Genomic DNA, 27255 nt, shown 5'->3' on the forward strand with positions numbered 1-27255 from the left:
GAACCATTAATGCCAGGATAGTGAGGAATAAATTATATACATCTGATACCCTTCAAAATAATCTTATATAGGACTACAATCCTATGTGCATTTAGCCTCATCTATCTTTCTTGATAGTAGGATTAACTCTCTAAATAAATAATTTACAAAAGTGACTCAAATGAATCCAGTTAACTTATGCTGCTGTCTATCTTAAGTCTCCATTACCTCCAGGGTAAGATCCGAATGCCACAGCACATCGTGCCCTTCATGTCCTTGCTCATCTCCCTTGACTGGGTCCCCACATCCCCATCCTCTCACATTTAAGCAATGCTGAATTACTTGTAATTTGTACAAGTCATCTAAAAAGCACATTTAAAACGTAGATTTCTGGACGCCACTGTTAAGAGTCATGTTCACTAGGTTTGGGGTAAGACCCTGGGTTCTGAATTTTAATAAACATCTCAGGTGACTCTGATGCAGGAATTATAAATCATCTGTTGAGAAATTATTTAAAACAAATGATAAAAATACATAACACTTTAAGATGTTTTACAGAATTTTAGCAAGAAAAAATGCTACAAAATGCATTTATTTCTATTATTTTTAAACGTATAGACCGGTTACTGATTTCATTCATAAATGAAGTTATAAAAATAACTAGGTAGTACATTTCTAAAATATCTACTGAATTTATTTCTAAAATAACTAAACTATTAAAGCCATTTTCCACTTTGATTAAGAAAAGTATTAACAACTATTCTAACTTCAACTGCTATGTTCTTTAAATTATGACTATATATTATAAAACAAAATATTGGATTAATTTCTATTTTGATTAGGCTGATTTAAAAAAATAGATAGCAGGGACTGGCACTGCGACCAAGTGGTTAAGTTCTCTCGCTCTGCTTCAGCAGCCCAGGGTTTCACCTGTTCAGATCCCAGGCGCAGACAAGGCACTGTCCCACACAGCAGAACTAGAGGGACCTGCAACTAGAATATACAACTGTGTACAGTGGACTTTGGGGAGAAGAAAAAACAAATAGATAGCAGTAATATAAACAGGTAATATTGCCGTCTGAATCATGAGAAATAAACAGTCACATATTAAATCCAGTGGGAAAAAAACAGCCTCCAACTGCCAGTAGAGGCTACAATCTCACAGAGTCCAAAGAAAAATTCATTTTTCAAAATTAAATTTTGGTCCAGAGGATAGTTCCATATATATGAACTACCAATGCCCCACTATAACTTCTTGACTATTAGTTCAGTTCCCAGAACTAGAGCATTTTTAGTGAAATTTGGAAACAGACCTAGGTTTTCATTCCCCACTTCACTTCAATCCACTGTGAGACGTTTTGCAAATCACTCCCTTTTCCTTTTTACACTCCTCATCTATAAAATAGGATTCACACTTGCTAATAACTTAAGATTGAAAAAAAAGACCATAATTATGTCTCTGACAAAATTTGAGAATCTAAGAAATAAATCACTGGATATAAAGCAAAATGTAATTATCCTGGAAGTTTTCCCTGTTGCTCTATTCATAGAGTACTTATTTCAAACATAAATATTGAAAAAAAATCGTTCTCATGGTTAATACTAATAAATATTTATTGAGGAGCCTATAGGGTATTCGGCAATGTACTAGTCAGAGACCTTACATTCAATTTGAAATAGATTCACATTGCAGAGAAATATATAACCTAAATTAGAGTTTCAGGAATTGGAGACTGGCCAGGTTCTCCTCTGGGAAAAAAGAATTCAAATACATGAAGAGTTAACTGGGTACATGAGAACTGGACACAAATCTCAATGGCTGAGCTAAACTACTTTCTCAGACACCAGTCCTACAAAGATCACTGTCAGATTTCTTCTATAAAGAAGCACAACTATAATCCCCACGAGACCTGAAGAAGCACCTCCTCTGAAGTCTAGGACTTCAGCTCTTCTCCACAGCCATCTAAACAGGGTGGCCCAAAGGAATCTCAGTTTTAATAAAACCTCAAGCCTCCCCACAGAGTACCTCTATTTAGAATTCTAGACTTGGCTTCTTAGATTAAGAATTCTTTTTAACCAATTTGTAGAGCTTTAGTCAAGGCATGAAATAACATGTTGCAGAGTAATTGAGCCAAGAACTTTGTGTCAAAGGTTCAAAACCTCATTCTACCTTGACTCACCCTGGGACCTGTGAAAGTGACTTCACTTCTCTGGAACTCTTTTTTCTCATCTAGAAAATGGAAACATGAATACTAGCCTGCTTTGATCAGAGGCTTGTTACATGAGGGAAAAAATGCATTTGTAAAGGTCTTTGGAAAACACAAAGAGCTATAGAAAGGTTAGATAATAAAGGTTTTGTCTAAGCAGGATTGGAATGGTTTCTTCTCATTTGTACCCTCTGTTGAACTTACCTTTCTCTTCAGGCCTCCCTAAGGAAGTATTTTTAAATAAATTTTTAAATGCCTTTTGTATTCATGTTTCAAGTTCTCCTGGAATTGGCTTTTTTCCTCCAGCACTATATATCCAAGATAATGAGGAATTCAGAAGAACTATCTGCTGATGAAAACATCCACATGCTGGCCTGATGCCCAACAAAGATGAGTACAATCCATAAGCAACTAGAGACATCTGCCTCTTTCTACACAAGTAGTTGGGTCCCTACAGCCCTTTATCAAATTCTCATAGAATAGGAATACCTCTACCAAGGGATTTGAATTTTGAGTAGATTGAATTTCTCATCAGCTTATGAGCTTTTCCTTCTCTAGTTTATTTTCTAAAAATAATTCATTTCCTTCTGTTTTAGTTTACAAAGCACTTCTGCATATTTTAGCACACATACAACCAAAACACATGGGGGAGGAGTACTACTTGCATGAATTCACATATACTTATAAAATTATCTATCCACCCAAGTAATGAATGGATGCCCTCAGGACAAGGTGAGGAAAGATGAATGTTCTACCCCGCCCCTAATTTTACAGTCATTCTATTTTGTTTGTGATGGCAAAGAAAAGAAAATAATCAAGCTAAAATATTTTTAATGTCTTATTTCACCCATCCTAAAACAAACTAAAACATAAAATATAAAAATAAGATATAATTTTGAGTTCTGAAAAAAGGTATTGCCTTAATCCCTTTTACCAATCCAGAAGTACTAGATGAATGCTTAACAGTAATTTTCATTATTTTTCATATGGGACTGCTTTTTTTTAAAAAAAGTTAAAAAACACTACTACAAGTATGGTTATACATTACAGTTAGACATAAATTTAAAATTCTTAGAGTTTTCACATACACTATTTAATCTAGCCTCACAACAACCCTATGAGGTAGGCAGAGAAGCTATTAATATCCTCATTTCCTAGGTGAGTTAACTGAAACTCAGAGGAGCCTAAGGACACGCCCTTGACTGCTTAGTAATAACTGGTAGAGTTAAAAGTCAAACCTAGGACTGGGCTCTCTGTGTTGCACAGTGCTGCTTGCCTTGGTTATTTCAGGAAGAGTAGAAAATAAGATTGGAAAAGCAGGCAGGGGCCAGATTATGGAGGATCTTGAATGCCAGGAAATGCCAAATCACTCAAAGATTGCTGTTGTTTTTTTGTGTCTTGGGGGATTTTTTTGGTTTGTGTTTTAAATTAGAGCTGAGCTATAGGAAGACTAATCTAGAAGATGGATGTATAATAGATTAAGGAAAAGATGGTGTATCAGCCTGGGTGCAATCAAGAGATAGAAACCACACAGTATTTGAATAGAAAATTATAAATTAAAAAATTATTTATCTATGATAGAGGAGTAACCACAAAGATGTAAGAGAATTCTAAGGAGAACATTATGGTTGATGGAGAGTAACAAAGAAGACTAAATTTAGACCTCCTCAAGGCTGGGGTAAAGACCTCAATGGAGAAGGTATAGTTGCAGCCCAATGGATAGTGGAGATGTTGGCTGGATTGGCCAGGTCAGACTTGGTCCATAGTCACTGCACAGCAAGAGATAATCCTCCCAGGAGTAGGCAAGCTGAGATGAGCACACAGAGGGAATCAGGGCACTACTGCTGATACAAGGCCTGAAGCACATGGTATCCATGGTGGGAGAGTTAGAGGAAACAACATTCTGGGGTGCAAGCAAGAAAGACTAGTGGGCAGACACACAGAAAAAATCAGGGTGGCACTGCCAGCATGAGACCTAGACCACACCACTGTCTACCTTGGCAGGGTCATAGCAAGGTAGTCACCAATTCCAGGCCAGGCCTTTGAGGTCAGCAAGGGTCTATACATTCTGGGGCACATTTGTGGTAGAGCACCAATAGATGGCCCAAACACACACAGCTCTGATGGACCCTGAAGCAGGCACAAGGAAAAGCAAAATGTAGCACATGGAACTAGGAAGAAAAATTCTTATCTTCCTGCAATGTCACTCCAGCAACATCAGGTGACAAAGCTTAAAATCATGCTCACTGTGACAGAGGAACGCTTCAAGAGTCCAATTCATTATACCAAGCAGATATTGAAAAGTAAATTTGGAGCTGAGAGACAATAAATTGATAACTGACACAGCTTGGAAGTTCTCCTCCCCTCCAAGCTGAACCACAGTAACGACAACAGAAATTGCCATTGATTGGAACCATGATTTAGTAACGGTCCTACAGCCATTTCTCAGTCTATTCTATCTGCATTCTTGTAACATTGATCTTCAATTGGTTCCTTAAAAATATTCTCTTACTTGAGCTGGCCCCATGGCGTAGCAGTTATGTCCAGCGCGTTCTGCTTAGGCGGCCCAGGTTCATGGATTCAGACCCCAGGCACAGACCTACCCCACTCATCAAGCCATGCTGTGGCAGCAATCCACATACAAAATAGAGGAGGATTGGCACTGATGTTAGCTCAGTGCTAATCTCCCTCAAGCAAAAATAAGAAAGATTGGCAACAGACATTAGTTTAGAGCAAATCTGCCTCACCAAAAAATATGTATATTTTCTTTTCTCCTATTGCATATTTAATGATGATTCTAATGTAAAATTCTAGCTCTCCAAAAGATTTCTACATCTTCCTTTTTTAAGAGAAGGCAATTAGAAAAAAGGAAAGGAAAAGATGGGATCTAGAGAAGTAGAAACTTGTTCCAGTATTCTGCCATGGACCACTAAAGCTGATCATGGTAATAAGATCAATTTGAAAGCAACTGGAACTTCAGTTAAAAACAACTTCTCTATCCATCAGTGACTGATCCTCTTGCCCACTTGACAAACACTTTTTGCTTAAGGTAGGGGGATCAAAAACCTTTTCCCATTGATCTCTTCAAGCGAGTCACACCCATTCAGAAAATGAAAGAGACCAAAGGGAAAGGGGGAATTAAGGTGGATAGCACTTAGTAAGCAAACATTGCAAGAAGTATGTTCTTGCTCATAGGTTTGTAAATAAGGGAATATCTGGTGCAAGCTTCTCCACCCAAAATGTATATAAGTGGATTTCTGGAAGCTTTTTAATGTTTAATGTTTAATGTTTAATGTTTAATGTTCTAAAAGTCTCTAATGGAGGAGGAAAGTCCAAAGGAGGAAGAACAAAACAAAATGATGGAAAACTCTGAGTTCTTCCATCTATGTACGAAATACACTGCCTTTTTCACAAGCCATCAAACCATTAACTTTCTTTTTCTTTTTAATGGTTGTGTAAGAGCTCTTTTACTGTGTCTTTTACTGTAAGAGCACCTCTCAAAAATTCTACAAACATATTATAAATCATCCTATTCTTTAATGAAGCAATTCAATTATATATTGTTAATGATTCACTCCTTCTAGTGGCTTCCATAATACAATGCTCTCCTGATTTTCCTCATACTTCTCTCCCTTAAGCAGTGGAGTTTCTGGGGTTCTGCTATAGGCCTCTTCTTTCATCACCCTACCCTTTCATCTCCTCAGTCATCAATCCCATGGTTTCAATGACCACCTATGTGGAAATGACATAAATATGTTTCTGCAGCATCGACCTGTCTTCTAAGCAACAGATCTAAATATCCAACTGCCTATAAACAAAATATGAATGCCTCCCAGGTACTTCAAAACCAACATGTACAAAACTAAGTCATCACCTTGCCCCCAAACCTTTTCTTGCTCCTTTATTCTTTATCTCAGTGAATGGCACCACCATACATCCAGTTATCCAAGCTAGTAACCTAGAAACCATTCTTGGTTCCTCCTTCCCCTTCAACTCCCACAGGAAATTCTACTTCCTAAATATTTCTGAAGTTCACCCACCTCTCCCAAACCCAGGCAACTCCCCTAATTCATGGCACTATCATCTTACACCCTCTTAGTAAAGTCTTTTCATCCAACCCATTCTCCACACAGAAGCCAGAGAGATTCTTATAAATCAGAAATCACATCCCATAACTCCATGATAAGAAGGGCTTAAAACCCTTTAGTCACTCTTAGGATAAAGTCCAAACTTACACTACATGACTTTAAAAGTCCTTACTTGCCCAGCCTATCTCTCCACGTTCATTTTTCCTCCCTCCTCCTTCACCAACACATCCCAAGTCTCTTGTTTTCTCTTGTCTCTGAGCTTCTGTGCATGCTGCTGATTCTGTAGAACCCTCTTCCCTTCCACCTAGCCCTGTGCACTTGGCCTATTTCTACTCATGCTGAGATTAAGTGACTCCTCCCAGGAAAAGCCTCCTCAGACTCCCCTGGACTATGAAGGGCTCCTAAAGCACCCTATACTTCTCCCAATCTAAGCATGGATCACATTTCACTTTTGTTTACTTTTTTTTAAATCAGCTTTGTTGAGGTTTAATTTACGTACAATTAAATTAGCCAATTTAAGTGTATAATTTAATACATTTTAACAAATGTATCAGTTGCATAACAACCACCACAATCAAGATACGAAACAGTTCTACCAGCCCAAAAAGTTCTATTGTGCTTTTTTCCAGTCAATCCTCTCACCACACCTCTGGTTTAAGATTAGCCACTGATCTGCTCTGTCACTATAGTTCAACCTTCTCCAGAATATCATATAAATGGAATCATACATACATACATAGGCAGTCATTTGTAGCTAGCTTCTTTCACTTAACATAATGCTTCTGACATTCATTCTTACTGTTGCATGGAAGAGTAGTTAATTTCTTTTTCTTTTTTTCCTTTTCTCTCTCGTTTTTTTTTTTTTTTTCTTTTCCTGCTGTGTAGCTTTCCATTGCATGGATGTACCAGTTGTTTATCCATTCACCTGTTGTTTCCAAAATGCTTGTTTCTAGTTTGGAGCTATTAGGAGTACAGCTGCTATGAATATTTGCTTACAAGTCTCTGTCTGGACATATATTTTCATTTTTCCTAGGCAAAGACCTCCGAGTAGGATTGTTGGATCATATAGTAAGTACATGTTAAACTTTATAAGAAGTTGCCAAATTGCTTCCCAAAGTGGCTGTTTCACTTTGCATTCCCACCAATACAGGAGAGTTCTTGTTGTTCTATGTTCTTGACAACACTTGGTATGGTCAGTTATATTAGTTTTAGTCATTCAAGTGAGTTGTATAGTGGCAACACAGTGTGGTGGGGTGTTTTTGTTTTTTTTTTTTTTTTTTGAGGAAGATTAGCCCTGAGCTAAGATCTGCTGCCAATCCTCCTCTCTTTGCTGAGGAAGACTGGCCCTGAGCTAACATCTGTGCCCATCTTCCTCTACTTTACATGCGGGACACCTGTCACTGCATGGCTTGACAAGCAGTGCGTAGGTCCACACTTGGTATCCAAACCAGCGAACCCCAGGCCACTGAAGTGGAACATGGAAACTTAACTGTTGCGCCACCAGGCCGGCCCCTACAGTGTGGTTTTGGTTTGCATTTCTCTAATAATTAATGATGTTGAACATCTTTTCATATACTTATTTGCCATTCATATATCTTCTTTAGTAAAGTTTCTGTTCAAAACTTTTGCCCATTTTTGTAATGGGTTCTTTGACATTTTATTATTGAATTATAAGGTTCTCTATATATTCTGATAAAAGTTCTTTATTAAATATATGTTTTGAAAATATTTTCTCCCACTCCAAGACTTACCTTTTCATTTTCTTAACAGTGTCTGTTGAAAACCAAAAGATTTTAATTTTGATGGAGTCCAATTTACTTTTGTTTTATATCACACTTTATTAATTGTCTATCTTTCCTACTACAGAATAAGTTCAATGAGGGAAGACTACATGTTTCTCTCACTTACTACTTTATTTCCTGTGCCTGAAAGGCACTCAACACCTAGCACTTAAAGCACTCAAAAATATTTAATAAATTGATTATAATTAGTAAAATGTGGAGGTACAACTGTCTTCTGTACTAGACAAATCAATCATATTGCCTGCCACACTCCCAGCCTGTTGGGCTGTCATATTTTGTACCACGTGGTTCTATTCTTTCTACCGCTCTCCTTCTTGGCTGCATATTATTAGGCTAGAGAGAAGCAAAGGCATCCAATCCTCAAGCTGCCCATCTAACTATATAAAGGGCTCTGATACGGGAAAATCTGTTCAAACAGAGACAAGCTAGACCAATCAGTATCTTGCAAATAGAAACTTAAATTGCAAAATATAGAGAAATAGGCAGTTAACAGAGATATGAACTGAAATGATGCAAAGAAAAAGGCCATGGAATACAGCAGAAACCATGAATAAGATGACATTCTGAAGATGAATCTGTGAGGTAGATAAAAGAGACCAAATATACTGTAGTAGTTATCAACCTGACTAGAAATCTAAATAACTTGAGAAACTTTAAAACTCAGTCATCTGGGTCCCATCCCATAGACTATTATTTACTCAACATGTATTTGTTTACATCTACTATGTACCAAGCACTGTTCTAGGCACAGGATACAGTTGTGAAGAAAACGGATGAAAACCCTTAACATTATTGAGCTTATGTTCTCAGTCAGAATCTATAGGGATGGGCACTAGACATGTACATATTTGCTATAGATTAAATGTTTGTGTCCCCCCAACATTCATATATTAAAATCTTAATCCCCAAAATGATGGTATTAGGAGGTAGGGCCTTTGGGAAGTGATAGATCATGAGAGAAGCGCCCTCATGAATGGGATTAGTGCCTTTATAAAAGAAGCCAGAAGAGAGTCCTCACCAGAACTCCATCATGTTGGCACCCCAATCTCAGGCTTCCAACCTCTAGAACTGTAAGAAATAAATTTCTGTCGTCTATGAGCCACCCAGTTTGTGGTACTTTGTTTTAGCAGCTAAAACTAACAAAAACAATATTTAAAGCTCCATGGGTGAGTCTGACTCAGACTCAAGAACCACTGAAAAGGAAGAGTGAGTTAGAAGTGGAAAAAGAGAAATGACACAGCAAAAGAAGAGAAACAGAGACTCACTGAGTCATCTAAGGCGGAGATCTGGTCTAAAAATCTGTGAATTCCTGGTACTGAAGTCTAGAGAGCCACCTGAGATTTTGTTCCAGCTTCGGTGAAACTCAGTTGTAGTGTGCTTTCTGCTTTCCCATGAGGCTTTGGTTGTCCCAGACTCCTCTGAGGCCTGCCCACTCAGTTGAGGTTCCTGTTTTGTTTACCTCCCTCTTCATTATTTGAAATGTTGACGAAAATAATCCATAACCAGTCTATAAATGAAAATTTGGGTGAGTTTATTCTGAGCTAAAATCTGAGGACCATGGCCCAGGGCCTTTCTTCCCAAAGGAAGAAGGGGCAGCAAAGAAGTGGGGTTTACAGAGTGGTTATATACCCCCAGAGAGGATGTTTCACAGAGGATTGAAATGTCCCTTTTGCAATAGTTGCAAGACTGCTCTGTCGGCACCGCGATTGATGGACACAGCAGGTAGGTCCGCTGTCTCAGTGAACACAGCAGGGTGGCAGGTCTGCAGTCTGGAGCTGGGTGGTCACAGGTGAGCTGGGTGGTCAAAGGTGAGCACAGCAATCAGTTCCCAGCCTAAGGAAAGATGCTTATCCTTAAGGAAATGCCAATGTGGGGGGACGTTGCACCTTTATCTTAAGGTCATTTGTTCTTGCCATAGTAAATGTTTTAAAGCAGATACGCAGTGCGTGCTCAACAGCCACAGTCAGGCCCTTTTGGAAAAACAAAGTCAGGCCGAATTAGGTTTATTCCAAATGGCTTCCTCATATACTCTAATATATCCTATTGCTTGCCATTTCAATTTGTCAGAAGTAACTTGAAAGTTTCTCTTCCTTAGAATGAAAATAACTGAACTAAACCCACGTCCTAAACTCAGGTTCCTTCTTGCCCTAGATGAAAGGCAGATGACTGACAACAACATGCCTAGCCTTTTCCAGGCTTTCTAACCTATTTTCCCAGACAATGACTGAGGACCAGTAACAACTTAGGCGGTTCCTGTAGGACACTACCATCTGCATATGAGGATCCCATGAGTATGAGTAAGAGTAGACTCCTACTGCTTTTTCTTTGATCATGTGAGCAGACCCCTTAGACAACAGTCCAGACTGGACATGAGTCAATCACTCTCCTTTGGACACTATATTTTGCCTGTTCGCCACTAGTGTGAGATTTTTCCAGATAGCCTGACCTTGAGCTCTGACCCTGCCTAGACCCAGCCTGGTCCTCTCCTCCAACATGTCTCCCTCCAAGTTATTAATTCAATAAATATTTCTTGAGTACTTAATTATGTGCCAGACACTATGTTAGTCATTAGGAAAGTAACAGCCCCTACCCTCATGGGTCTCACAATTTAACCAGAGAGACAAAAATAGAAAAAAAGTTAAAATAATTATCAATTATGATGAATTATAAAAAAAAATCAAAGGACTGAAAATAGAAAAAAGAAAATTTAAAAAGTGAAACCAACTTTAGATAGGGTGTTTAGAGGAGATATAATGAAGAGTTGATATTTCAGCAAGAGATATAAAGAATGAATAGGAGCCTGCATGAGAAACAGGTAATTCATAGGCCCTGAGGTAGGAAAAACATGGCTCAGTTAAAGAACTGAAAGAACTCCGAATTGAGAGAGGTTAGGATGACACCAATATAATTAAACAATTCAATTTGAGGCTTTAAAAAAAATCCTTCTGTTTCTCTCTATAGGCAGTTTCAGGATATCTGCATTTTTTTTTTCTGGGGCAATACTGAGGCAGGCCTGATCAAATGAGTGAACAGTCCATCTTGACTGACCACTTAACATTCAGTGAAACCAATTCACCTTTCAGTGGGAATACAGAAAGGGAAGGCCACAGAGACTTTCAAGATTTAAGTGTCCAGACTTTATGGTTTTATCTACACTATATTGACCAAAGCAAGCCAAAAGGCAAGCCTAGAGTCAAGGGGTGGGGAAATATACTCCACCTCTGAATGGAAAGAGCTGCAAAGTCACACTGAGAAGGCCATAGGTACAGGGAGGCCATTAATATGCCATCAATATACTCAAAATACACTTGAGTGTGCCATTCACATTCCATTAGCTATCACCTCTGTGTACAGACTCCTGACTTGCTCTGCTTCCTCAGTGGAGGCTGCCATTCTGGAGTTAATCTCTGCAACTTGATCACTCCTCTCAGCATCTGTCCTGCCTCCTATACCGGCTCTTATAATGGGTCCACTTCCCTCTCTCCAATTCCTATTGCCTTGAAGGGACCACCAGGTTTCCCACTATTGTTCAGATGAGTAGTAGCAGGCTTATAACCTTGACGCCTGTCCCTGCCTTGAAAACAAACCTGGGCTGCCTTTTGAGCAGAAAAATAAGAGGATTAAAGGTCAGCCTACAGTCAGCAGACATCCAAACATGTGAGCGGGCCCAACAAAGGTCAGCAGAGCCACCTACCCAACACACAGCTGACTTCAGACACATGAGTGAGCCCAGCTGAGACCAGAAGAACTACCCCACTGATCTGTAAAGTCCCCAGCAATTATAAATAGCAACAAAACAAGAAGTGCCGTCCTGTAGACTAGCCCATGATGGCAGGAGGTGGAGGAAAGGGGAACTACAACTGAGCGCTGACATGGGGACTCAGCAGCAGTAATCCCTAAAGTGAAATTGGTGAGGAGATTTAAGGGAGTAATTCAAATAACAGGATCCTGAATCTGGGCAGAGGAAGATTGTGAGTTTGATTTTAGATGTTTTTGATGGAGATAGTAGAGATGTACAAAAGCAGTTGGAAATATAGACCTGGAGCTTGGAAAATAGTTGGGAGTAGATGAGCTTGCCAAGAGAGTGGAGAAGGAAAAGAAAGCTGAGGACTTAGCCTTGGGTAATGGCCAAATTAGAGAATACTAAAAAGATAAGTCAGTTTAAAATAAAGAGAAAAAAGACAAAGTAAACAGAAAAAGATCCAGAACAACGTGGTGTCATAGAAGACATGAGAGCAGAGAATTTCAAGACAGGGAGTATTAAACAATGTCAAAAGCTCCAGCAACATGAAGGAGAATAAGAACTGAAAAATCCTATCTGGAGATCAGTGAATGAGAATGAACAAATATTTTAAGACTGACTCACAGTGAAAAGTATAGTAAAATAAGGGCTTTAATTTGCAATTTTGAAACATTTAGCAAAGTTTTTGAAAGGTCACACAGGCCCAGTGTCAACAGAATGAAGTCGATGGGCAGCTAGTGTGGGGGCCTCAAGAAGAAAGACATTTGTCAGGAAAATATAACCACTATTTTTCTGAAATTCCCACTATTGCTTATAAAAACCAAACACTCCTTGAAGTTTGGAAACATTTTGAATATGCCTCACTTTGCAGATTTGGAAACAGTACCCTAGAGAGGATTCAGCTTAAAGGAAAAGGAGCCCAAAAAATTGGATTGTATAAGAAACCAAGTGTAATCTTTCTTTGATGGCACTCACTGGGCACTCTCTGAATTTACAATCAGGGGCTTCTAATTGATAAAGCTTTGATAGCACAAAAGGTCACCACGGATTACTCAGTCGTGCTTTGCAACACACTGTGCTCTTCACAAACCTTAGCAATTAACTGCAATAAATAATGGCAAATAAATAATCGCTCTCAAACATAGGACAGAATCCTGAAGCCTCTTACCTGCAGTAAACAGCAGGAGGAACTGGCCTTTGTTGTAAACATTCTCCATACCATAGTTAAATTCACCTCTGAAGAATGTCTGATGTTTTTTCCATTTAACACATGCATTTATATGGGATTTAAATCTATTCCCCCACACGATAAGAAACCACATTTTTAAATAAATTCTCTGTATCATAAGTGATATATGCATGAACCTGCCATTTTTTAAATCTCTTTAATTAAACTATTCCTTCTTTTAACCAAAAACCTTTATCGTCCTAATGATTTATTATTTTAATTCAATCCGACTGGCAAGAAGGAATTAGGTGTCACTCTGTTGTAACACGTCTCATTCCCATGCCAATTTTGTTCGCAATAAATGTGTTACAGTTCTTCTATTGGCAGTCAAGGCAACTTCATACAAAAGCAGCATTTACTTGCAATTACAACAGAGCCAAGTAATACATACGCTATTTGACAGTTTGGAATATCTGTTTTCCAACATTCATCTGGAGCTGTTATTAGAACCATTAAAATTATTTTTTACCATTTTTAAAGGCCCAAGACATATTAATTTGTCCTGATGGATGGTATAATGTGTCCATGTAAAAGAAAAACAAGTGTTACATAAAACATGACTAAATTGTCAACCACCTCCTCTTTACCTTTCTTTTGACTATATATTTAATTTATTCTCCATTGAAAATGGCCACTAGTAAAAAATAAAAACCTCCATTTTGATTCACTTTGTACTCAGTGATATTCACACCCCTTGTCACAATGAGCAATGCCATTTTTAATCTGGAATAAAACTGAAACCTTTGCTTTCACGTAAAAGTAAACACAGATGGTCTGATAATAGTAGAGAACTTTGAATAAACTACCTCATTTAAAGCATGCCCATTTAATGCCACATTTCATTAAATACGGCCTGTCTTAAACAAGACAGGCTCTCCTACAAGAAGCCAATCTTTATCTTTATTTAAACTCAGAGTGCATGGCTTGTCTGTCGCTATAAAAGACTTTGCCTTCTTTGTACAGGGGCAGACCTTAAAGCTGAGGAGCAGAGTGGGCCTCTCTAACGTAGCCAAGCCAATCCAATTTACAAACAGATTCTATTCAAAGGTTCTTTTGTCAGCCTATTGTGGGACTGTAAAAGCATTTTACCATAGAAACAATGTTATATTCAGTGGTTAGATTCTTAAGAAAGGTCATAAAAGCCTGTTTAACCACCATATAGTTGTGCTAGTAGTTTAATACTATCAAAATACACCTGTGCTAAATAACACTATAGAACTATGCACAATGTTTCTATGAGAAAATTCACTGAGAGTTCCAAGTTTGTATGCCTGTAACATAGCTTCCCAGTAATACCCTTTTCACTTCCTCTTGCAGACCTCCCTCCCCTTGGGCAACAGGAGTTGAACTTTCTTGCCCTTAATACAAGGCAGCAGTGTGGCCACTATTATTTGGAGCCAGGATTTCAGCATAGTAGAAGAACCACATAGGGAGCTGAAGACAGAGACAGGGGCAAGTGGTGAAGGTGTGGTATAGAGTCTTGCCAGCACACGCTTTAGGCCACACTCCTTGGTCTAGCCTCTGCACTATCATTCTTTTCTTTCACCTGAGGATCATTCTGATTCACCTTCGATTGCTACTACCTGTTGCTTCTACCAAGGTTTCTCTCTTCCTTCTGATCTGTGTTGTGATCAGCAACCTCAACTTTTCTCCTTTGTTCCTGTGTGTCCTTTTGAAGTTTCCTAAAGATTTATATAGCTGCTAACAAAGAAGTCATGGGATAAAAGAGCTCTCCTAAATTTAATTTCCACATCTGTTTTTTTTTTTTTAGTTTAGACTAAGTTGAGAAAGACAAAAGTACACCTGGATGACAATAGGTTTTGGGGGATAAAACAAGGTATGAATTTGTTCAACATTCAAGAGCAAGACAGATCACATTAAATGGATATGTTCTACTTAGAAAGAAATCTGGCTCAGGCCCCATCAGCCAGAGGTATCGAGATATTCCAAAGCACGTTTGGGAGACTGCTTCTTCCCACCTCCTCTCCCCCAGAATGGAGGGCAAGGTAGTGCCCTGAGAACAGGGTAAATCTCTTCTTCTGACCCTTACGCCATCATGGTCACACATGAGTCATTGATTGCTTAAGCCCACCAGTCCACTCAAAAATGGGCCACACCATTCTTCCACACCAGGGATCTTCTAAGTCAGCTTCCAAGACAGTCAAATGCTCACTGTCCACAGCATCAACATGCCCCACCTCAACTCCTCATCAGAAGATCTCACTTCAAGGGCAAGGGGAAGAGGTTCCAACTACTCATAAAGCTGTCACCTAGATTGGCACACTATCCCAATTTCTAAAAGTTAATCCCACTCCTGCCAGTTCTGTATCCTCTGGTCTCCTCAAGAAACCTCTCCCCACTAGCTCCATGCTCCCACTGCCACTCTCCTCCTATACCTGTATTCCCAAAACAAAAACTTGAGTGGTAGGGTGTTATCCCAGGTGGCAAGAAACTCCCATTTTCATCCATGTTCTTTTTCCAGGCCTTCCATATAAAGGCTATTTATAACATTCTGAAGCTAGGAAACCCAGAACCAAAACATAACAGCCTCTGAGGAAGGTGGAGAAAACAAGATATTCTGTCAGTAAATTATCCTGCCAAATATAGTTCAGAGGAACTCCTAGGCTAAGGTTTTTCTGGCTTTTTCATGACAGGTTTTCTGTGAGGACAAGGCCAGAGACATAAATGATAGAGTGAGGAGGTCTAACATCCATGTAATTGGACTCCCAAAAGGAGAACAAAGAGTAAATAGGGCAGAAGGAAAACCTGAAGAAATAATGTCTAATTATTTTCCAAGACTGAGGAAATACATCAAGATATAGAATCAAGAATCCTTATAAACTCTAAGTAGGATAAAGAAAAAGATCACACTTAGGCTCAGCAACCAGAAATCATTCATTCTTTTACGTGTGATGATGGTTTTATAAAGATAGATACAAAGATATAAAATAACAAAAGTTTTTAGAAATCTTTATCTTTTGGACATATATACTCAGATTTATGGATGAAATTATATGATGTCAAAATGATTAAGGGATGCAGGAGTAAATAGGGATATAGATAAACAAGAACAAATTGCTAATCTTATCATGAGTTGATAATTGCTAAAGTTGAGTGATGGGTAAGTCAACATAGAAATTGAAGTGAAGAAGAAAGCCAACTGGTTTTGTTTTGTTTTAATTGTGGTTAAAAAAAAAAAAAACCACATTGGGGCCAGCCCCATGGTCTAGTGGTTAAGTTTGGCACAATCCACTTCGGCAGCCCAGGTTCAGTTCCCAGTCGCAGACCTACACCACCCATCAGCAGCCATGATGAGGCAGTAACCCACATATAAAATAGAGGAAGATTGGCACAGGTGTTAGCTCAGGGCAAATCTTCCTCAGCAAAAAAAATATATATATTATTTACCATCTTAACCATTTTTAAGTGCACTGTTCAGTAGTATTAAGTATATTCACATTGTTGTGCAACAGATCTCCAGAACTTTTTCATCTTGCAAACTGAAACTCTATACCCATTAAACAACTCTCTATTTCCCTCTCCCTGCTGCCTCTGGAAAATACCATTCAACTTTCTATTTCCATAAATTTGACTACTCTAGATACCTCATATAACTGGAATCATAGAATATTTACCTTTTTGTGACTGGTTTATTTCACTTAATATAATGTCCTCAAGGTTCATCTATGACGTAGCATATGACAAGACTTCCTTTTTGAAGCTGAATCATATTCTGTTCTATGTATAAGCCACATTTTGTTTATCCATTCCTCTGTCAATTGACATTTTGGGTTGCTTCCACCTTTTGTACCTATTATGAATAATGAATATTCATTATTAGAGAATTATTATTGTGCCTTAGAGAAGTGGTACAAATGCTAATTCTTATGCTGCTATTTTTTCCATGAGTAACAAACAGTCCTTCGTCTCTGACCCAGGAGTCTCATGTCCTCTGCCAGCATCCATGAAACTGTGGCAGGCTACCTTATTACCTTGCAAGTAGGATAAAATCTCAGATCTTTCACCATTCTTGACAAAGATCCATAAAATAAAAGTGATAAAAGTAATATCTACCAAAACCTAAAAGATGCAGTTAAAGGAGTGCTCAGAAGTATATACTTAGTCTTAGAAATTTATATTAATGATCAAAAAAAAGAAAATGAATTAAGCATTCAGCTCAAGATCTTAGAAAAGGACAATAAAATAAACCTAAGGAAAGCAAAAGGAAGATAACAGCAGGAAAAAATTAAATATAAAAAAACAGCATAACATATTTTTTAAATGTCAATTCTTTAAGATAAATAAGTATATTAGAAAAAACATTCATGATTCTGAACAAGAAAATATTGGGGAAAGAAAAATTATATTTTTTTTAAAGTAAAATTATATAAATAACCACAGAATTAGAGGATATTAAAAGAGCATAGACTCTTTTGCTCAAATTGGTGGAAAGAAAACTGAAAATATGATTCTTTAGGAAACCATACCAATATCAAAGTTGAATTCAGAAAAGATAGAAAATGTAAATAAACCAATTGTCATTGAAGAAATGTTGTCAGAGATCTACCCCCATCAAAAATCACCAAGCCCAGGTAGTTTCATAGGTAAAACCATTAAGGTAACCAAAATGCTATTTCAAGTATTGTGTGTGAGTGTGTGTTGCGTATTTTAATTACTTGTAAAGATATATGTGAAATGTGTATGCATAAAAAATATAATATCTGAGATTTGCTTCAAAATAATATGGAAGGAGAAATAGACAATGGGGCAGGGGTCTATAACTGAAACAAGCTTAATCATGAATTTATAATTGCTGAAATTAGGTGACAGGTACATGGGGTTTCATTATGCTATTCTACCTACTTTCATATATGTTTAAAATTTTCCTTAATAGAAACCTTTGCAAATGCTATTTAAACTATCTCAAGTAATAGGAAAATAAGAAAATCATCCACTCTTCTTTTCTGTTTAATGAAGCCAGCAAAACACTAATACCAAAACCCAACATATATTGCACAAAAGAAAACTACAGATCAATTTAATAATAAGTATCTACCTACAAATCATAATTAAATCATTACCAATTGGAATTTAACAGCACATTAAAAAAAAAATACACTCTCAGTGACAATAAAAACCACTGTTGTTGGTGAATATGATGCAATCTATACAGAAACTGAAATATAATAATGCACACCTGAAAAATACACAATGTTAAAAGCCAATATGACCTCAACAAAAAATAACAATAATAATAATACAATCTGGCAAGATAAGTTCATACCAGGGATGGTGGGATACCCATTATGAGCAAATGATATTAACAAGCTGAAAAGAAAAATCTTAATCATCCTCATGGATAAAAATTGGCATTGATCAGATTCACATCTATTCTTCATTTTAATTAAAGAATTCCTAATAAAATAGGGATAGATAGATACTTGCTTCACACAATCTTATAAAATCATGCATCATGCTTAACTGAGAAATAGTACACACATTTCTATTAAAGTCAAGGAAAAATGCCTATTATTAGCATGATTATTTAACATTGTTATGGAAGTATCAGCTGACAAAATAATTAGAGAAAAGAATTGGTAAAAATTTAAGATAAAATGGAAAACAAATAAATAGCCTTCTTGTACACAAACAACCAGTTATAAAATATAATGGAATAAAAGCAATAAAATTAAATGCCTAATACCAAATTTAGCAAGAAATATGTCAGAACTATTTAAAGAAAAACCTTAAAATGCTACTGCAGGTCACACACACCCAAAAAGAAGACTTGAATAAATGCAAACAATGTGATGAAACATTTCTCAGTAGAGAAAGAAAGGATTATTCAACAAATGGTGTTGAGATGGATCAGTTTAATTCTTTAACCATAAAACTACCAGAAGAAAACGAGTAAATTATTTTATAACATTAGAAGGGTAAAGTCTTTCTAAACTATGAAAGAAAAAAAAGATAAATCCAATTAAAACATTCTACACTGAAAAAAAAAAAAAAGCTGTAAGGAAGGAAGATAGGAACCAGGGAACTACAAAACAGCCAGAAAACAACTAGTAATAAAGCATTAGTAAATCCTTACCTATCAATAACTACTCTAAATGTAAACGGATTAAATTCTCCCGTCAAAAGGCAGAGAGTGGATGGATGGATTGAAAAAAAAAGACCTAACTATATGCTACCCACAAGAGACTCACTTCAGATTTAAGAACACATATAGGCTCAGAGTGGAGGGATGAGAAAAAGATATTCCATGCAAATGGAAACCAAAAGAGAACAGGGATAGCTATACTTACATCAGACAAAATAGATTTTAACTCAAAAGCCGTAATAGAGATTTTTTTAAAGTCATTATATAATGATAAAGGACTCAATTCCTCAAGAGACTATAACAATCATAAACATATATGCATCCAACATCAGAGAACCTAATTACATTAAGCAAATACTAAGAAGTCTGAGGAAAGAAATAGACAACAACACAACAATAGTAGGGGACTTCAATACCCCACTTCCAACAATGGACAGATCATTCAGACAAAAAATCAATAAGAAAACACTGGACTTGAACTATACTTTACACCAAATGGGCCTAACTAACATATACAGAACCACTCATTCAACGGCAGAAGAATATACATTCTTCTGAAGTACACATGTACACATTCTCCAGGACAGATCATAAGATAGGGCACAAAACAAGTTTTAGCAAATATAAGAAGACTGAAACCATACCAAGTATCTTTATGACCAGAATATATGAGACTAGAAATAATAGGAGGAAAACTGGAAAATTCACAAATATGTGGAAATTTAAAAATAAACTCTGGAACAATCAATAGATCAAAGAAGAAATCAAAAGGCAAATCAAAAAACATCTTAAAACAAACAAAAAAATGTAACACAACATACCAAAACTTATGGGATGCAGCAAAAGCAGTTCTAAGAGGGAAGTTCCTACATGTAATGCCTACATTAATAATAATAATAATTACATAACGTAAATGCCTACATTAAGAAAAAATAAAAACCTCAAATCAGCAACCTAACTTTATACCTCAAGGAATTAAAAAAAGAAGAACAAACTAAGCCCAAATTTAGCAGAAGAAAGAAAATAACAGATCAGAGTAGAAATAAATAAAATAGAGACCAGAAATACAATAGAAAAGGTCAATGAAATTAAGAGCTGTTTTTTAAAAGACAAAAAAAATTGACAAACCTTTAACTACACTAAGAAAAAAAGAGAAAAGAAAAATTGGAGAAGACTCAAATAAATAAAATCAGAAATGAAAGAGTAGACATTATACTTGATAGCACAGAAATATGAAAGATCATGAGAGACTATTATGCATAATTACACACTAACAAATTGAATAACTTAGAAGAAATAGATAAATTCCTAGAAACATACAACTTACCAAGACTGAATCATGAAGAATAGAAAATCTGAACAAATGAATAACACATAAGGAGATTGAATTAGTAATCAAAAACATCCCAACAGGGCCAGATCTATGGCCAAGTGGTTAAATTTACACACTCTGCTTCAGCGGCCCAGGGTCTCACAGGTTCAGATCCTGGGCATGGACCTAGCATCACTCATCAAGCCATGCTGAGGTGGCATCCCACATAGCAGAACTAGAAGGACCTACAACTAGAATATACAACTATTTACTGGGGGGCTTTGGGGAAAAGAAGAAGAAAAAAAAAAAAGATTGGCAACAGATGTTAGCTCAAGGACAATCTTAAAAAAAAAGCCCAACAAAAAAAAGCCCAGGACCAGATGGCTTCATAGAATTCTACCAAATATTTAAAGAAGAATTGATGCAATACTTCACAAACTCTTCCAAAAAATTGAAAAGAAACACTACCAAACTCATTTTATTGGACTAGAATTATCCTGATGCCAAAGCCAGATAAGGACACTACAAGAAAAGAAAATTACAGGCAATATCCCTAATGAACATAGATGCGAAAATTCTCAACAAAATATTAACAAACTGAATTTAACAGCACATTAGAAAGATCATAAAACACTTGATCATATCAAGTGGAATTTATCTCTGGGATGCAAGGATGCTTCAACATAGGCAAATTAATAAATGTGATACACCACAGTAATAGAATGATAGAAAAAAATCATACGGTCCTCTTTGATAGATGCAGAAGAAGCATTTTACAAAATGCAAGATCCATTCACAACAAAAGCTCTCAACAAATGGGTATACAAGTAAAGTACCTCAACATAATAAAAGCCATATATGACAAACCCACAGTTAACAACATAAAACATTTCTCCTGAGATCAGGAAGAAGACAAGGGTGTCCCCTCTCAGTACTCCTGTTCAATTAGTACAGGGTGTCCTCATCAGAGCAATTAGGCGAGAAAAAGAAAGAAAAGGCATTCAAATTGGAAAGGAAGAAGAAAAATTGTCCTGTTTGTAGATTATATGATCTTATACATAGAAAATCCTAAAGACTCCACCAAAAAACTGTTAGAACTAGTCAATGAATTCAGTAGAGTTGCAGGATGCAAAATCAACACACAAAAATCAGTTGTGTTTCTATACATTAACAACAAAATATCTGAAAAATAAACAATCTCATTCACAATAGTATCAAAAATAAGTGAAATAAATTTAACCAAGGAGGTAAAAAAGCTGTAAACTGAAAACTATAAAATTGTTATGGAAGAAATTGAAGAAGACACAAATAAATGGAAAAATATCCCATGTTCATGGATTGTAAGAATTAATATTATTAAAATATCCATACCACCCAAAGTTATCTATAGATTCAATGTAATCCGTATCAAAATTCCAATGGCATTTTTCACAGAAATAGAAAAACAAGCCTAAAATTCATAAGAAACCACAAAAGATCCCAAATAGCTAAAGCAATCCTGACAAAGAAGAACAAAGCTGGAGGCATCACACTTCCTGATTTCAAACTGTATTGAAAAGCATTAGTAATCAAAACAGTAAGATACTGGCATAAAAACCCACATAGACAAATGAAACAGAATCAAGAGTCCAGAAATAAGCCCGCACAAATATGGTCAACTAATAGTTAACAAGAGAGTCAAGAATATTCAGGGCCGCCCCATGGCTGAGTGGTTAAGTTCACACGCTCCACTTCAGTGCCCCAGGGTTTTGTGAGTTCGGATTCTGGGTGTGGACATGGCACCGCTCATCAGGCCATGCTGAGGTGGCATCCCACATAGCACAACCAGAGGCACTCACACCTAGAATATACAACTATGTACTGGGGGGCTTTGGGAAGAGGAAGAAATTTAAAAAAAAAAAAAGAAGAAGATGATTGGCAACAGATGTTAGCTCAGCTGCCAATCTTTAAAAAAAAAAGAATATTCAAAGAGGAAAGGATAGTGTCTTCAATAAACAGTGCTGGGGAAACTGGATATCCACATGCAGAAGAGTTAAACTGGACCTCTATCTTCCACCACTCACAAAAATTAACTCAAAATGTATTAAAGACTTAAATGTAAGACCTGAAACTGTAAAACTCCTAGAAGAAAATATAGGTAAAAAGCTCCTTGACATTGGTCTTGGCAATGATTTTTTTTTTATATGGCACCAAAAGCACAAGCAACAAAAGCAAAAAATAAACAAGTAGGACTACATCAAACTAAAAATCTTCTGCACAGCAAAAGAAGCATCAACAAAATGAAGAGGCAATCTATGGAATGGGAGAAAATATTTGCAAAACATCCATCTGGTAAGGGGATAATATCCAAAATATACAAGAAATTCACACAATTCAATAGCAAAAAAAAACAAATAATTTGATTTACAAATGGGCAGAGGATCTGAATAGACATTTTTCTAAAGAAGACACACAAATGGCTGACAGGTGCATAAAAAGATGGTCAACATTACTAATCATCAGGGAAATGCAAATCAAAACCATGATGAGATATCACCTCATACCTGTCAGAATAGCTTTATCAAAAAGATAGGATGTGGCCGGCTTGGTGGCGCAGCGGTTAAGTGCACATGTTCTGCTTTGGCTGTCCGGGGTTCGCCGGTTCAGATCCCAGGTGTGAATATGGCACCACTTAGCAAGCCATGCTCTGGTAGGCATCCCACATATAAAGTAGAGGAAGATGGGCACAGATGTTAGCTCATGGCCAGTCTTCCTCAGCAAAAAGAGGAGGATTGGCAGCAAATGTTAGCTCAGGGCCAATCTTCCTCAAAAAAAAAAAAAGATAGGAGATAAGTGTTGGTGAGGATATGAAGAAAAGGAAACCCTTGCGCACTATTGTTGGGAATGTAAATTGGTACAGTCACTATGGAAAACAGTATGAAAATTCTTCAAAAATTAAAAATAGAACTACCATATGATCTAGCAATCCCACTTCTGGGTATATATCCAAAGGAAATGAAATCAGATCTTGAAGAGATATCTGAACTCCCATGTTCACGACAGCATTATTCACAACAACCAACATATGAATATATATATATATATACTACATATATATATATACTGCATATATATTATATATACCATGTATATGTACCACACACATATATCACAACTGTATATATATAACGAAATATTACTCAGCCATGAGAAAGAAGGAAATCCTGCCATTTGTGACAACATGGAAGAAACTTGAGGGCGTTATGCTAAGTGAAATAAGTGAGACAGAGAAAGACAAATAGTGTATGATATGGAATTAAAAAAGTCAAACTCATAGAAACACAGAGTTTATAAAAGGGTACTTGCCAGGGGCTGAGGTGTGGGGAAAATCTGGAAATATCAGTCAAAGGGTACAAACTTCCAGTTATAAGGTGAGTAAGTTCTGGGGATCTAATGTATGGGATGGACTATAGTTAACAACACTATGTTATATATATAAAAGTTGCTAAGAGAGTAAATCTTAAATGTTCCCACACAAAAAAGAAATGGTACTTACGTGAGGTGATGAAGGTGTTAATCTACTGTGGTAATCATTTCACAATATGTAAGTGTATCAAATAATCATGTTGTACCCCTTAAACTTAACAGAATGTTATATGTCAATTATAGCTCAATAAAGCTGGGGAAAAAAAAGAAAAAAAATAAATTCTTCTCCAAGCTGCACTCATATATCCAAATGGCTTATCTGATATGCCTACTGGGATGTTTCACCGGCATCTTGTCCAGTAAAGGGCTTCCGATAAACACCAACAAGCATCACTTGGGGCACAGCGGAACCAACTCACATGCACGAGGTCTGAAAGTTGCATAGTTCCCTTCTCCTCTAGCCATCCTGTGGAGAGGTATGCTTGGGCCAGTGTGCCATTGAACACGCCATGGGTATCTTCTCCAACAGAGGGACCCTGGGCCTTTCCTACCATTGCTCTCAGCTTTTAGAGACGTTTCTGGGTACAAACTATAAATTTGGGGCACCTGGTTCTCAAGAAAATTGCCTGCCAAGGCTGGAAACACTATTGATGATACCTGGAGATCTTTGGAGGAGGAGTAATGGAGTGCAGCCTCCCCAACCGTGGGGTAAAAGGAGCCATCAGTGCCAGCTCATTGCCAGCCAGTCCACAGGGGTGACAAGGTCACCAGCAGTCATCTTTCTTATCTCTCCACACCTTAACTTTAAAATGTCGAAAGCTGAATTCTTTATTCCCTGTGTCTTAAATCATTTCTCTCCCCTCCACCAATTTGTTACATCTCAAAAGGCACTGCCACATATCAATTGCTCAAGCTAGAAACCAAGGGGTTATCCTAGAATCTTCCTTCTCTCTAATTCCTCATATCCAATCCATCACCAAATTCTATAAGGCTACACTGTCCAATATTGCTGTCAGACACATGTGGACATTGAGCACTTAAAATGGGGATAGTCCAAATAGACATGTGCTTTAAGTAAATATTCATAAGATTTTGAAGACTTAGTACAAGGAGAATGTCAAATATGTCATTAATAATTTTTATATTGATTATGTGTTAAAGTGATAATATTTTGGATATATTGGGTTAAATAAATTAAAACAATTTTACCTATTTCCTTTTACTTTTTAATGCAATTATGAGAAATTTTAAATATATATTTGGCTTGTATTTGTGGCTCACATTATATTTCTATTGGACAGTACTGCTATACAGTATATCCATCAATGTCTCCCAAATCTACTGTCACCACCTTAACCCAAGTCACCATCATTTCTTGCTTGGACTAATCTAATGGCCTCTTTATTGATCTTCATGCTTCCTCAATTGTCCCATTTTAACTGATTCTCACAAATTATAGGAATCTTTTTTGAATGTAAATCTCATTATATTTCTTACTTGCTTAATATCTCTCAATGGTTTCTCTTTGTCCTCAAAATCCAAACTTCCTATTACAGACTTCGACACTCTGCATATGATATGATTCCCAACCCACACATCCCTGGCCATCTCTATCACCTCATCTAAAGCCACTTTACCCTAGGCACTGTTCTCCAGCAGCACTTGGCATCCTTCAGTTCCTAAGACATATTAAGCTTATGCCCACCAGGACCTTCACTCCAACCACACCATGTCTGCAATGTTCTGCCTAGCTCTTTGGTGTCTCCTCCTCATCCTTCAAGTCTCAGATTACATATTAGTTTCCTAAGAGGTTCTCCCTGATCAGCCAATCTAAGAGTTTCTGCCTTTTACTCTCCTTCCCAGAACTCTGTTTCCTTCAAACACTTTCCTCAATTTTTAGTTACATATTTATTTGTAGGTTTAACTGTTTGTCTCTCTTCCTCTGCTACATTATAAACTCCATGATAGGAGTGGCCAGGTCTACTCAGCCTACCAGTATAGACTCAGTACTGGTCAAGGAAATTATTCTAGGGGCAGCGTATAGAATATTTAAGAGTAGGAATTGGTTAGAGGTTGAAAATGTTAGAGGTAAAAAAAATGGATCCAAGAATTGCCTAGAGAAGAACATCAGAATTAAAGTTAATTGATACTAGAAGGAAGCTCCAATTCTGGTTCATCTTAGGGAAAATTGGACAGCTTCAAACAGGTGATCCAGAAGCATTCTAATATCTTTTGTTTCTAAACAGGCCAATATTGGCCAAAGGACCCAATCATTCCTTTTATCACAATATTACTTTATTGTATGATTTGGTGATGAGTCTCAAGTTAGACCTCCCCAAGTACTCCTCTTGCTTTCCTATCGGTCCTTGATAACCTTTCCAGGAACTTCCGTCATGCTGAGTGGAAACATGATGGGGGTATTGTGCTCTGAGCACAATACCATACGGTGACCTGATGAGCCCACACCAGGCCTCCTGGGAGGCCTGCTCTCTTCTCTATTGTTCTCAATGGCATATTCCCTTAACCATAGTGGATCAGGGTTGTCAAGACTCAACTTTATCTAAAAAACTGGTATTAAATGATGTGTGATATAGGAGAATGCTCATAATATATTTACAAAAATAGGATTAAAACAGTTATTACTAATAATCCAGTGTCAAACACAATAGTGCATAGTCGGTATTCAACAAATATGTGTTGAATAAATCAGTTTTGCTAGAGAAGAGATTATATTTATTTTCCACACATAGTATATATGCATAAGAAAAAAAGACTAGAAAGTAATACACCAAAATGTTAACAAGTGCTATTTCTGGGGTAGTGGGATTATGAGCACTTTTTGTATGCGTGCTTTTCTATATTTTCCAACATTGTGTAATTAAAAGATTATTTTGCAATCAGGAAAAAATATTATTTTTATAAACAAACCAATAAACTATCAAAGCTACTATGAGCTCTTCTAGGCTCCTAACAGCCTCAGTTTTGGCAGTGACTCACACTGTGGTGATTATATAAATATCAGTTTGATTGGGAAATGAAAGGGGAAGGGGGTGAACTTAGGTTCTCTGAAGGGCCCAGCTGGCCAAGTCATTACCAAGGTGACTCCCTGGCTCACTGACTCTAGGGAAGAAAGTCGAAGAGCACAAAGCAAAACTTTTCTAAGTGTGTACTAACTTCAGCTTAGGAGGAAGGGGGGAGCAGAAATGTGAGGGGAAGGGATCTTCTCTATATTGATAATTCTGTTCCAGAGTTTGTTGTCAAGTCTTCAAATGTCAGGTAGAGTGTAAGCCAGAATTCAACTTGATGAAGGCATTATTCAGACAATACAGACATGACAAGATATCATTTAACTGCAAAGGTTTCAACCTCTTTTGTAGCTACCATAATAT

The 27255-nt window shown here is 37.1% G+C and overlaps 1 protein-coding gene across 12 annotated transcripts in view; it reads right to left on the reverse strand.

The window, feature by feature from the left end:
- Positions 1-27255, reverse strand: part of MTERF1 (mitochondrial transcription termination factor 1) — a 347595-nt gene that overhangs the window by 298329 nt on the left and 22011 nt on the right. The window contains exons 1-2 of one of the 12 annotated variants that reach the window (XR_011502926.1): positions 23005-23147; positions 16682-16857 (exon numbers count right to left, since the gene is read on the reverse strand). The exons of 9 other annotated variants lie outside the window; for them this stretch is intronic. The gene's annotated coding sequence lies outside the window, so the exon portion shown is untranslated. Of the gene's footprint in view, positions 1-16681; positions 16858-23004; positions 23148-27255 lie in introns of those variants that run through there. 2 more of the 12 variants (XR_011502909.1, XR_006525811.2) reach the window with 2 other exon arrangements.

Source organism: Equus asinus, chromosome 1 (genome assembly GCF_041296235.1).
Source record: "Equus asinus isolate D_3611 breed Donkey chromosome 1, EquAss-T2T_v2, whole genome shotgun sequence".
Taxonomy (NCBI): Eukaryota; Metazoa; Chordata; class Mammalia; order Perissodactyla; family Equidae; genus Equus; species Equus asinus.